This window comes from Xyrauchen texanus, chromosome 32, assembly GCF_025860055.1.
Source record: "Xyrauchen texanus isolate HMW12.3.18 chromosome 32, RBS_HiC_50CHRs, whole genome shotgun sequence".
Classification (NCBI taxonomy): domain Eukaryota; kingdom Metazoa; phylum Chordata; class Actinopteri; order Cypriniformes; family Catostomidae; genus Xyrauchen; species Xyrauchen texanus.
In genome coordinates, this window is record NC_068307.1 from 17,402,510 (window position 1) to 17,415,028 (window position 12,519).

Here is a 12,519-nt window from a genome sequence, read left to right on the forward strand (position 1 = left end):
CAAAGAAATGAGGAAGTGTGAGATGGCGATTCAAACTCAGGAATGTCACTATAATTTACTAAATAATGCGTTCGCTTCAATGATTAACTTTAAAGATTCATAAACTTAAATTATCAAAATGCCATCGGCCAACACACACAAACAGCATGTCAGCTGGGCTCTCTCTCTCACACTCTCTGAGGACCAGGCCTTTTATTTCCCATATCTTCTATTGTGAACACAGAAACAAGCAACTACCAGCAATTTATCTCAGATGAGAACCCTTACCTCTTACTCTCTATCCAGACGAACGCTCGACCATGCCCTCACCTCTACATTCCCCCCCTGCCTGACTCAGGCTGGGGAAACATTCAGACCCCTCAACAGGTGATCCCGGCATTGGTATTCTTCATGCGGTGGAGCCACTGGAGTGAGGCATGATTAGAACAGGGTGAATGCTCATCCCAACAACTAGTAGCGGAGAGTGAGGACCACCCTCTTGATGGCCAAGCACTCTCTATGGTGTTGTACTAACTCTCTTTCATAGAGCTTCCAACTAATGTACAGCGCAGGGCGCTCCTCCCCCTCCACCACCTGGGAAAGTACAGCACCCATGCCCCTGTCTGATGCGTCCATCTGCAAAACAAAAGGTAGAGAGAAGTCAGGCAAATGCAGAAGTGGCCCACCACAAAGTGCGGCTTTTATCTGCGTGAATGCATATTGGCACCGGGTCTGGAGCTCCCTTTCTTGTGAGATCAGTCAGCGGGCTGTGACATCCAAATAATTAGGCACCAACTTTCGATAATAGCCAGCCCCAGGAACTGTCTCGCCTCATTTTTGGTCTTGGGTCTCGTACAGATCACAATCATCACGGTTTATCCATTTGGGGCCGCACCTGCCTGTAACCCAAGTTGAACCCCAGATACCTTACCTCCACCTGCCCAATTGCGCACTTCTTTGGATTCTTCATGAGCCCCACTCATCGTAGCGACATCAGTACGGCCCCCAGATGCACCATGTGCCGCTGCCAATCATTACTGTAAATAATGATGTCATCCAAATAGGCAGTGGCATATGCAGTGTGTGGTCTGAGGACCCTCTCCATAAGATGCTGAAATGTAGCCAGTGCACCAAACAACCTGATCGGAAGGGTCACAAATAGGTTAAAACCAAACGGTGTGGAGAAAGCAATTTTTTCATGGTACATTGGTGTTAATGGTATCTGCCAATAACCCTTTGTTAAATACAGTTTTGAATAATAGCGAGCCAGCCCAACCAATCAAGCAGTTCGTCGATACGAGGCATTGGATACGCATCTAATTTTGACACATTGTTGACTTTCCTTTGAGACAAGGGACCTCACTCATGTCAAGGAGCAGAAGTGCTGGCGATGTTCTTCTGGGCTGTGGCCGACCCATTGCAGGATGGACATCTTCAATAACTCATAGTCCAGGAGGTCAGTGACCGGAAGTTATTGTACCACAATCTGGGCTTCCCTGGTAAGCAGCGGCTGAAGATGTATCATCCATTGCTCCTGCGGCCATCTCAGGGCTTTGGCCGTGTGCTCAAAGAGCTCGAGGTAGGCCTGCGGATCATCTTGAGGGCCCATCTTTGTGAGCAACACGTGAGGGCTCTCTGCTGCCGGGGAAAGGGTGCAGGCACTTTCTCCTGGGGTACGAGGCAATGCTCTTATGTTATCCTCCTGGTCCCATAGGAGCACCATGGAACACTGCTGCTTCTGCTCCGTGCGTAGGTCCAAGAGGGCCTGGTGGATGCTGGCCAGGGACCTGAAGAGACTCTGCAGTGGTGACGAATCCATGGCAGTGTATCCTCTTCCTCGTTTTCCTGGGTTTCAACACCAGTGTAGCAAGTTCAAAGGAATGAAGTAGCAAGTTCACAGGAATGAACTCTCTCTCTCTCTCTCTCTCTCTCTCTCACACACACACACACACACACACACACACACACACACGCACACACACACAAACACACACACAAACACACACACACAATGATAAACAGGTCATTGATACAATTTGGTGCCTTTTGTCTTTGAAACTTTTGAGAATGACACTTACATTTATGAAAAAATTAAAGATATATTAAAGATTTTATAAATAATTGAGATCAAGCTAAATTACTTAAAAAAAAAAAAAAATCTGAAGTCCATCCAGTTAAATGGGCATGGTCAGGGTGGAAAATAACAGGCTAGACAACGAGGTGGATATTCATTGAGTAAAATTAGCGAGTGAGTAAAGTGAGTAAGCGTATAGTTATGCATTTTCAGTTTAACATAAATATATTGAAATATTGAAATTAGATGCATTTTCCCCATATCTTCCCATAACAGAGTGGACATGTTATGCTTGACCACATATGACTAACATCACAAAATAAAGGAAAACATATGGAACACAAAAGAGTTACACAAATAAAATAACATTATTTTGCTGAATTGCTGATGTCACCTCCAGTGTGTGACATAATTTCATAATGTAGATTGATTGTAGGTCAGAAATATCATGACATACAGTAACAAGGTGGAGAGTAAGTCAAGGGGCATATAAACAAACAAGCAAACAAAAAAATAAAAAAACAAAAACAATTTAAGTGTTAAAATGACATGCTTATTCAATAAATACATGTTAGTGAAAGAATATAATAAACACTTAATTGTTTTGTCAAAATGTGAAGACCTGCCTCGATTCACCATCCAATACATATGTGCTTTGTGTGTCCAACATGTCGGCGCATATAGAGGTGGTTTTGACCGCAGACTCAGCTGGACAACTTTGGAACTGCACGGTTTTCGACCCTCATTCGGGGACAAATCTTTTTTACTATCGAGGGGGCAATACCTCCTCTAGGGCTTTAACAGTCCTGAATGGGGAATACATTTTAGGACCTCGACTCGGCAAGAACTTCATAAACGTGTGGGAGATCCAGAGAAAGGTGGGTGGACCCTGATGCATTTACTCACTGAAAATGTTTTAGAAATTACATCTAATAAATGAATCATTAATAGCTGAAATAGAATAATACATGTTCTCATTACCAGTAGAACATGTATTAGCTTTAAAAGGAGCACTGTGTGTTAAATGGCTGTAATGTCTTGCAGTGACAGGAGTGTCCTACAGTGTGGCTACTTTTTAAATACATTTTTAAAAAGAAATATATATAAATATAATGCATTATATTATATATATATATATATATATATATATATATATATATATATATATATATATATATATATATACTACCGGTCAAAAGTTTTTAAACACTTACTCAATCTTTATTATATGTATTTTTCCACATTTTAGAATAATAGTAAAGTCATCAAAACTATAGAATAACATAAATGGAACTAAGGGAATTATGTTGTGACTAAACAAAATCCAAAATAAATCAAAACTGTGTTATATTTTAGCATATTCAAAGTAGTCACGCTTTGCCTACAATTTTCAGAAATGTACTCTTGACATTTTGTCAATAAACTTCTTGAGGTATCACCCAGGGATGCTTTTTAAACAGCATTGAAGGAGTTCCCATCTATGTTGGGCACTTATTTGCTTCTTTTCTTTATTATTTGATCCAAGTCATCAATTTTAAAACCTTTTTATTTATTTATTTTTTATTACATTTTAGTTTTATAATTAAATCAATTAATATGGTGGCACAATTATATTTTTGCCTACAAAACAAATTCCAATCATTTAAGTATACGCCTTCAGATCAAAGATTTTTAAGGTCACGAGAAACATTTCAGTCAAATGTTTCAAATATTTTGACCGGTTCTGTCTGTCTATCTATCTATCTATCTATCTATCTATCTATCTATCTATCTATCTATCTATCTATCTATCTATCTATATATATATATATATATATATATACAAAAAACATTGAATATTTTCTTTTGTTCATGGCAATCACTGCTTAACAACAATTTTCCTCATCACAAAAACAGTGTTATTAGTTGTACAAAGTCTTGTGTAGTGTGCTGAGTCTGGTTCTCAGTTATTTGTTAATGCTCTGTGTTTACCTTTCAGGACCAACTACAGCAGAAGATTGTGTGTCCTGGGGTTGTTACCTGTCTGTGTGCCTCTCCTAATGGTCTTTATGTACTGGCAGGCATTGCTGAAGCTATATACCTGTGGGAGATGAAGAGATTTTCTTTTGGTCACAAATCCCTGCTGGAAAAACCAGCATAGACCAGCATAATTTCCATGCTGGTCTATGCTGGTTTTTCCAGCAGGGATGAGTTTTGCCCTGTTAGTTTTATTACTTATAAAGATGAAATATTCATCATTAAACATAATCTCTCATTTTGCATTGAGGATGACTCTCACTGTACTGTTGTTGTTATCAGTCTTGATGTTTGTACTAAATGTCAACTTTATAACTTCCCAATAGGTGTCATCACGCCATTTTACGTCGTTACTATCAGGACGTCATTTTGTGTAGGAGGGAAAGACAATACGGCTCTTATATGGAATCTATCTAGGTTTGCTAAACACAACTCTAATAATTTACCTTTTCTTACCTTTTTTCTCTTTTGATTTTGGGAGAAATATGACCATGACATGTTCTTGTTATGTGCTCATTTAAACAGATAACATCCTCAGTGTCACAGGGCAGTTTTCATTTCAAGGCCAGTAGATGGCGCCATGGGTGTTTTATTAATGTGTGCCAGCAGATACAGAAATTAATCCAGCTAAACAACCGTACAGCTCCAGTTTGTTTCAAGATGTCTTTGAGAACACCTCAACCAGAGTAATTGAGATATAAAACATGTGAAAACTGACTTTCAAATGCCTGAAAACTGCAGCGCTCTTTCCTGTACCCCCAGGCGTTTTATTTTCACTGCTCTCAGTTAGGTTGGGGTATTTCAGCATCTAAGCTACTCTTGGGTTCAGTCAGTTAGTCTGTTTCTTTTGTGTTGTGCTGTTATTGTTATTGATCCAAAGTAACATGCTTTGAAGCTTTAGAGTTGAGGCTGATGAAGAAAGACATTCACCTCACAGCTCCCAGAGCATTATCAATTATTACAGATACCCAAACTTCCAGATACATACACAATAGGGATGAAACGATTAGTCGACATTATTGACAACGTTGAAAATAAAAAATTGTCGATGACAACGTTCGTTGTGATTAGTCGTTTGATCTCATTTAACGTAACATGAGATCACATTAAACTCTAGAAGAATAGAAGAATCCTTTATTTTGGTCACACATTATACACACAGTTTTTTTGCATATATACAGTGAAATTTATTAGTTTTCACATATAATGATGATGCACAAGAGCAGCACTGCAGTTTGCGCCTGACTGAGGAATGGAAGAATTACACAGCTCACAGTTCAGATGCACTGAACTTTCTAAACTTTCCAAACAGCTTCAGGTGATGCAGATCGCAAAGTATGAGGGAATTTTATGTCCCGATCTATACGGGGAGAGATTGAAACAGCAATTCTTATTGTAAAGAAAATTGGCAATACGCAGCTTTCCACTTCTGTCACTCACTTGACGTTGTGTTGATTGTAGTGTCACAAAGGGTCTCTTCTGAGAGCCTCGCGTACCTCTGAACTTGAGAAAAGGCCAATGTCAAGTTGGCAGATAGAATTTGCATGCCCTGGCCCCGGACATACGGGTATAAAGGGGAGCGGGCAAGCGACAGATTTTTTCTTTTGGATCTGATGCCGTATTCCAGCGGCTTCCTCCTCTCTGCACGCTATGCAGACACTGCCCCTGGGCGCTTCGACAGCGCTTCTCTCCTAAAAGAGTTGATTTCTCTAAAAGAGTGAATGAATCACCCTCCCCCTGCACGCTCGTTTGCTTCCGTCTGCGCTCAGGACGATGGTGGTTCACTTCACGGTAAGTTTGCCTCATCCCGCTGCATCGGAGAGCATTCAGGCATCTGACACTGAAGACATGACCAGACTCCCATCTTTCAGGTTCAGAGCATCTCTTTTCTCGGTTTGGAGTTAGACTCAGTCTCAATGTCAGCGCGTCTCACAACCGAGCACGTGCAGTCAGTACTCACGTGCCTCACTCGCTTCAAGCCAGGCACAGCGGTTCCTCTCAAACAGTTCCAGAGGCTCCTGGGGCATATGACCTCTGTTTTCTGTGGACAGGTGTACCCCTACAGCAGGTGTCCAGACATGTCATGGTCACCACAGACGCCTCTCAACTGGGTTGAGGTTCCGTGTGCTATGGGCACGCAGCCTCTGGCTTCTGGATGGGGCCCCACCTGCCTTGGCACATCAACTGCTTCCAGTTGTTGTCTGTACTCCCTGACCTGTGGAGGTTTCTTCTGCTGATTCGGGGCAAACATGGCTTGATCCATTCAGACAGCACCGCTACGGTAACGTACAGAAATCGCCATGGTGGCGCAGGCTCCCGTAACAAGTCCCAACTTGCCTGCCATCTCCTCCTTTGGAGTCAGCTGTGACTCAGGTCGCTGCTCACCACTCACATCCAGGGCGACCGCATCACGACGGCGGACGCGCTGTCACGCCAGGTCTCGTTCAGCGGAGAGTGGAGGCTCCACCCCCAGGTGGTCCAGCTTTGGGACAGCTTCGGCAGGGCACAGATAGATCTCTTTACCTCCCAAGACAACTCCCACTGTCTGCTTTGGTACTCCCTAACGCAGGCCCCTCTCAGCACAGACGCACTGGCACACAGCTGGCCCCTGGGGCTGCGCAAGTAAGCATTTCCCCCAGTAAGCCTTCTTGCACTGGTGTTGTACAAGGTTAGGGAAGACGAGGAAAAGGTCATCTTGGTGGCTCCGTACTGGCCCACTCAGACCTAGTTCTCAGATCTCATGATCCTTGCGACAGCACCTCCCTGGCAAATTCCCCTGAGGAAGGACCTTCTTTCTCAGGGACAGGGCACCCTCTGGCACCCGTGCCCAGACCTCAGGAATCTCCATGTCTGGCCCCTGGACAGGACGCAGAAGACTTAAACGGTCTACCACCTGCAGTCGTAGACACGATCAACCAAGCTAGACGCCGTCTCCAAACAGAGGTTAGCTCATTGGGTTATTGATGCTATTTCCCTAGCCTATTGCACCAGGCTTTGCCCCCCCTTGAGGGTTCGAGCACACTCTACGAGTGTGGCATCCTCATGGGCACTGGCCATTGGCACCTCCTTAGCAGACATCTGCAGAGCGGCGGGCTGGGTAACACCGAACAGGTTCTACCTCAGGGTTGAGTTGGTCTCGTCCCGTGTTTTGACAGGTCCGAGCCGGTAGAACTCGGAACTACCGACCAGGTGTTCCGCTTGCACCTTGCGCCCTTCCCCAAGCTAATCCAGTGCGCCTTCTTTCCCAGGTTAGCCAGCAAGCTCTCGCTTCCTGGATGCTCTTCCTCCCTTGCCCTCTGGCCACAGATTCAGCAGAGGAATTCGCCACCAGACCCACCACGAGTCGAGTACTCCTTGTTGGGCTCCACGGGCATAGTTCCCACTTCAGGCTACTTTCAGGCTATTTTCCTTGGTACAGTACCTTATATGGGGGTGACATACATTTGAGGTACGTGGGAAACGTGAGAGTAAAGACAAAAAAACACATTCCTTAGACTATCTTTAGAACAGGAAGCAGCTGCAGCTACCCAAAAAAAGAAGTTTAAAAGAGGCCTTCATTATTCCACATTACATCACCAGAGAAGTTGTTGAGAAGCATTAATTTAGGGTGACCAAACGTCCTGTTTTACCAGGACATGTCCTGTTTTCACGTCCTGTCCTGGCCGTCTTTTTTGTGTCTTTGATAGATAGTATTTTGTAATAACAATTTTCTATCCATACAGAGGCATAGCCTACTTTAAATGTATTGAAATTAACAAGGCATCTTTGAGTAAAATTCAAGTATCATTTAAGTATCTCATTGCCGGGCCGAGTGTCCTGGTTTATGGTAATCAAAATATGGTCACCCTAATTAATTATTCCACACAGCCCTAATACACAAGTCACTGTGGTATGTTTATGAATAATGTCAGGCTTGCTGTTTGAGCTTTCCTGCTGAGTTTTACTGACATAGCTACTTGTTTTGAACTGAAGGTTGAAGAAGAAGACTAGCTACACCTTGCAGTGAACCACTCACAGGAATCCTAAATGAATGCACGTTATGTTTGTTTGATGGCATTAGCTAAGGTAAACCAGGCCCACTTACTACAATATATGAAAGGAGGCAGGAGAGCCCCGTGCAGCCATCAAACTGAAATGAATAATTCAGCATCTGTCTCTCATAGTTTTGAAGGGAGATGACACGCATCTATTGTTCTGTATCTGTATCACTTGGCAGAATAACCTCTCAGCCATCACTATAATCAATGTTCTCTGATCCTCACACTGAGCTGTGAGTATACTGCTTTCTGTGGATTTGTTTCAAAATCTAGTGAGCTGTCTACCTAGACAGCATTTTAGAGCGTCAAATGTGTGTTCGAATGCACTTTTGATGCCCCAAAAATTCTTCTTACCACAACTGTACAGAGTGGTTATCTGAATTACCATAGACTTTCGAATCAGTCTGGCCATTCACATTTGAGTTCTCTCATCAACAAGACTTTTCCGTCCACAGAACTGCCGCTAACTGGATGTTTTGGCATCATTCTGAGTAAATTCTAGAGACCATGAGATCAGCAATTACAGATATACTCAAACCAGCACATCTGACACCAACATTAATTGTATTTTTTATTTATTTTTATTTATCCTTTATTTTACCAGGTGATGTCCCATTGAGATTTTCAAATCTCTTTTACAAGGGAGCCCTGGGGCAACAATTGCACAAATTTCACAGAATCACAGTAACAAACACAACAAACAAAACAGATTTACAGTACATGTAAAACAATTTAAGAATGACATAAAGGGGTCATTGAAAAGATGTGCATTGTTCAAATTTGGAACATTTAAGTAACTGTTTAAAATGTTCAAGTGGGATAAAAACAGAAAGCTTCAATACTTTTTGGAGCAAATTCCAACACCAAGGAGCAGCATAACTAAAAGCAGTCTTACCAAATTCAGTTGTTATATGTGGGATATTTAGAGCCAGATATTTAGAGCGGAGATTGTAAATTGAATGATTCAGGTCAACAAACTAGTAAGATAACTGGGTAAATTACCATTATTGACTTTATAAATTAAAAGAGTGGAGAGAGACAAAGAGTGGTGTAACATGTGCTCTCTTAGGTTCATTAAAGACCAGACATGCTGCTGCATTCTGGATCATTTGGAGAGGTCTAATAGCACATGCAGGAAGGCCTGCAATGAGAGCGTTACAGTAGTCCAGCAGACCCAGTGACTGTTTTGTATGCCAGCATCAGGGCCTTGACTTTAGTACGTGCATGAACCGGCAGCCAGTGGAGAGAGAGCCTGCAATGAGAGCGTTATAGTAGTCCAGTCTAGTTATGACAAGGGACTGAACGAGCAGTTGTGTGGCATGTACAGAGAGGAAAGGTCTTATCTTCCTGATATTGTACAGTGTAAATCTACATGATCTTGCAGTCTTTGAAATGTGGTCTCTGAAATTTAGATCATCATCAATGGTTACCCCTTGATTTCTGACCGTTTTGGAAGGCGAAACTGTAGATGGACCCAGCTGCACGGTGATGTTGTGTTCAACAGCAGGGTTGGCTGGAAAGACAAGGAGTTCGGTCATGGCTGGGTTGAGCTGCAGCTGGTGTTCCTTCATCCAGGCTGAGATGTCTGCCATACAGGCAGCGATTCGAGCGGTGACTGTGGTGTCGTTGGGCTAGATCGGCTGGATCTAAATTTTATCTATATATTTTTGAGGCATCGATATATAAAAATGTACCAACATTTAAATTAGAAGCATAATTTGCATGCTATCCAATTCACTCAGTTGGCCTTCTGCTTAATAGTGTGGCATAATAGAATTGGGAGACCACAAGAGGTTGTTATAGCACTCATTGTAGCCGGTTGCGGTCACGATCACACACACAGACCAAGCTGAAAAAATCCCAATATATCGATAATCAATCTTCTGATTATTGATGTGTGAAAAAGGCCTTGATCCCAAGCCTACTAAATATGCTGTAAATATGCTATAGATTTTGAAACTCTGCCTCTGTCTGTGTTTTGGGGAGCATTATAGTCCTTGCTATGTGAGAATAGGGGTACATTGACTGTCACATGTCTTAGTAGTACCCTTAGTAGCCTAACTTCCCACCTTCCTTTCTCTAACAGGACACAGTGAACCACTCCAGACAAATGACATGGTTCTCATTAGGACCATGATTTGTTGTTTGTTGAGTGCGTTCACGTTTATTTTTAGCAGCACAGGTCCAGCTGTTATTGATTCCCTGAGCCCTTGTTTGTAACGGCTTAATCGTGTTTAGCTATAAAAGTCGCCTCTGTTCTGCACTCAGGTTTCTGCTGTAAGTTGAATAGTTTTCACTGTTGCTGGCTGTGACCTTGCTGCTGAGAGAACGATGCTAAGCGCAGCGCAGCATGAAGAATGAAGTGCTGAGGAGAATGAGGGGAATCTAAAGTGTGAGAGGGACATACTCTTGCTGGCAGATGCAGGAGGGCTTAAACTGATTGCAGTGGCCACACTCTCTGCCAAAGAACTGCTCAAAGTTTTTATGTCGACCCAAAGATTCTCTCTAGAGAGAGTTAGGTTTTAAAGATACAGCAGTTTAAAGCAAAGGAATGGAGTAACTTACTGGACATTCAGTTTTTTCAAATTTGGGTATCTGGCTTTTTTAGGTTTTCATTTGTATATTTATTAGAGATGCACCAATTTAGAAATAATGATAATTATTTTTATGGATAACTGATATGATTACCAATGTTATAAATTGTATAGTTTTTTTTTTATATTGTTTTAAACAATTATCATCCACCTTTTGGCCCTCTCCATATATTTGGTTACATTCTGAGTTGACAATGAAGCTGCAATCTAGAATTTTACAACTGGCTGGAGAATTATTTGAAAAAATAAACAAGATTATTACATCTGGTGAAGTTAACTAATCGTAAAAACTTTCAATTACAGCTCCTATTAAGGTTTATTCCTTTTGTGTAAAAAATGTATTGTCAGTTGTGTGCATGAATGCAATTACAAAGCAGAAGCATTTAAATGAGTCTATATCGTCATATCAGTAACAACAACATTGTTTTGTAAGATTGCTGCATTGCTCACATCCAGTGTATAACTTGTAAAACATTTGAATAACTCTTGTTTTTCATGAAAATTAACACTAAATGTTCATTTAGTAGACATAAGAAATAAGGCAGCAACATAAGCATTTCATCGTAAGGAGACAGTAACACCAGAAGTGCTGCATTATTAAGCCATTAGACAAGACAGTGTCATGTTTAGATGTGTGTTCATGTTTATTCTGTTGGTTTTCATGTCTTTTATTTTGAAAAGACGAGTTCCTGGTTCTTGTCATGTGATTTGATGTTTCCCTCCATTTTCGTGTGTCTTGTTTTCATTGGTTCATTGTTTGATTACTTTGTTATTAGTTCTGTTTGATCATTGGTTTATGCTCCCGTGTCATGTATTTAAGCCCTCATGTACAGTATACTTCACGGATGGTGCTCACGGCGTGTTTCCCGCTTGAGCCGACAGACCATCAACATTTATGGTGCTCATGGGTCTTTAACATACTAAAGTATCCTAGATAGCGGACTTCAACTGCTTTGTCGATGGAATTAAAAGTTCAGGCTCGTACAAGTCCTTATGGTACGTTCGTGCTGCCCTTCTGATGTACTCTTGACATGTACACCTGCATGTCACCTTTACATTGAGTGACAGTCGAATGTAACATGAGGAAGGTGCAATTTAAAGATTTATTTTCTCACTCCAAGTTTATATAATGCTGTGTAAATATCTCTTAATTAAACTGATTTGGATTTTAGAAAAGTTCTGAAAATAATCTGTATTTATATTTATGTGATACCGTTGTAGCGTATTTAGGGGTTTCAATAAAAGTTCACTAACTGGTTAGTTTGGCGGTGTTGTGTTATGCTATTAGCTTAGCTGTACTGTGTTTACAATATTGCGTCAGCAGTTTGCGCATGCGCGGTAGATTGTACCGGAAGAGTCTCTTTAGGACTTTCATCACCATAGCAACAACCCAGTGATTTGTTATCTGGGTCAACACTACTGAAAACAGTTTAATCAATGCATATGAATGTCAACACGTTCCACAATGCACAAATATACAGTAATCTGTTAAAGTGCCCTGAATCTCACACCAATATATGTATGTCAGGATGCCGGTTTGATCAGCCTTGTTGTGTTTGTGTCTGTGTCGTTGTTCGTCCGTAGCGCTTCGCTGTCTTGTTTGTCCGCCCGCCGTGGTGTTTGTGTTCGTTCACCATGTGTGTCTGCACGTGTTGTTTTCCATGCACGCAACTGTCAGCTGTCGCCCCTCCCTCTTGTTACCTTGTTAGCTCAACATTACACTCACGTGTCACTCCTCATTAGCCTCTCTTTATATTCCCCTTGTGTTTTTTGTCTCTTGCCAGATCGTGTTTTTGCGTGTGTTATTCACGTCGAGCTA

At 41.8% G+C, this 12,519-nt stretch overlaps 1 pseudogene; it reads left to right on the forward strand.

The window, feature by feature from the left end:
- The first annotated feature begins 2,721 nt into the window (after positions 1-2,721).
- The window catches only part of LOC127625846 (WD repeat-containing protein 18-like), a 118,630-nt pseudogene continuing 108,832 nt past the window's right edge, over positions 2,722-12,519 (forward strand).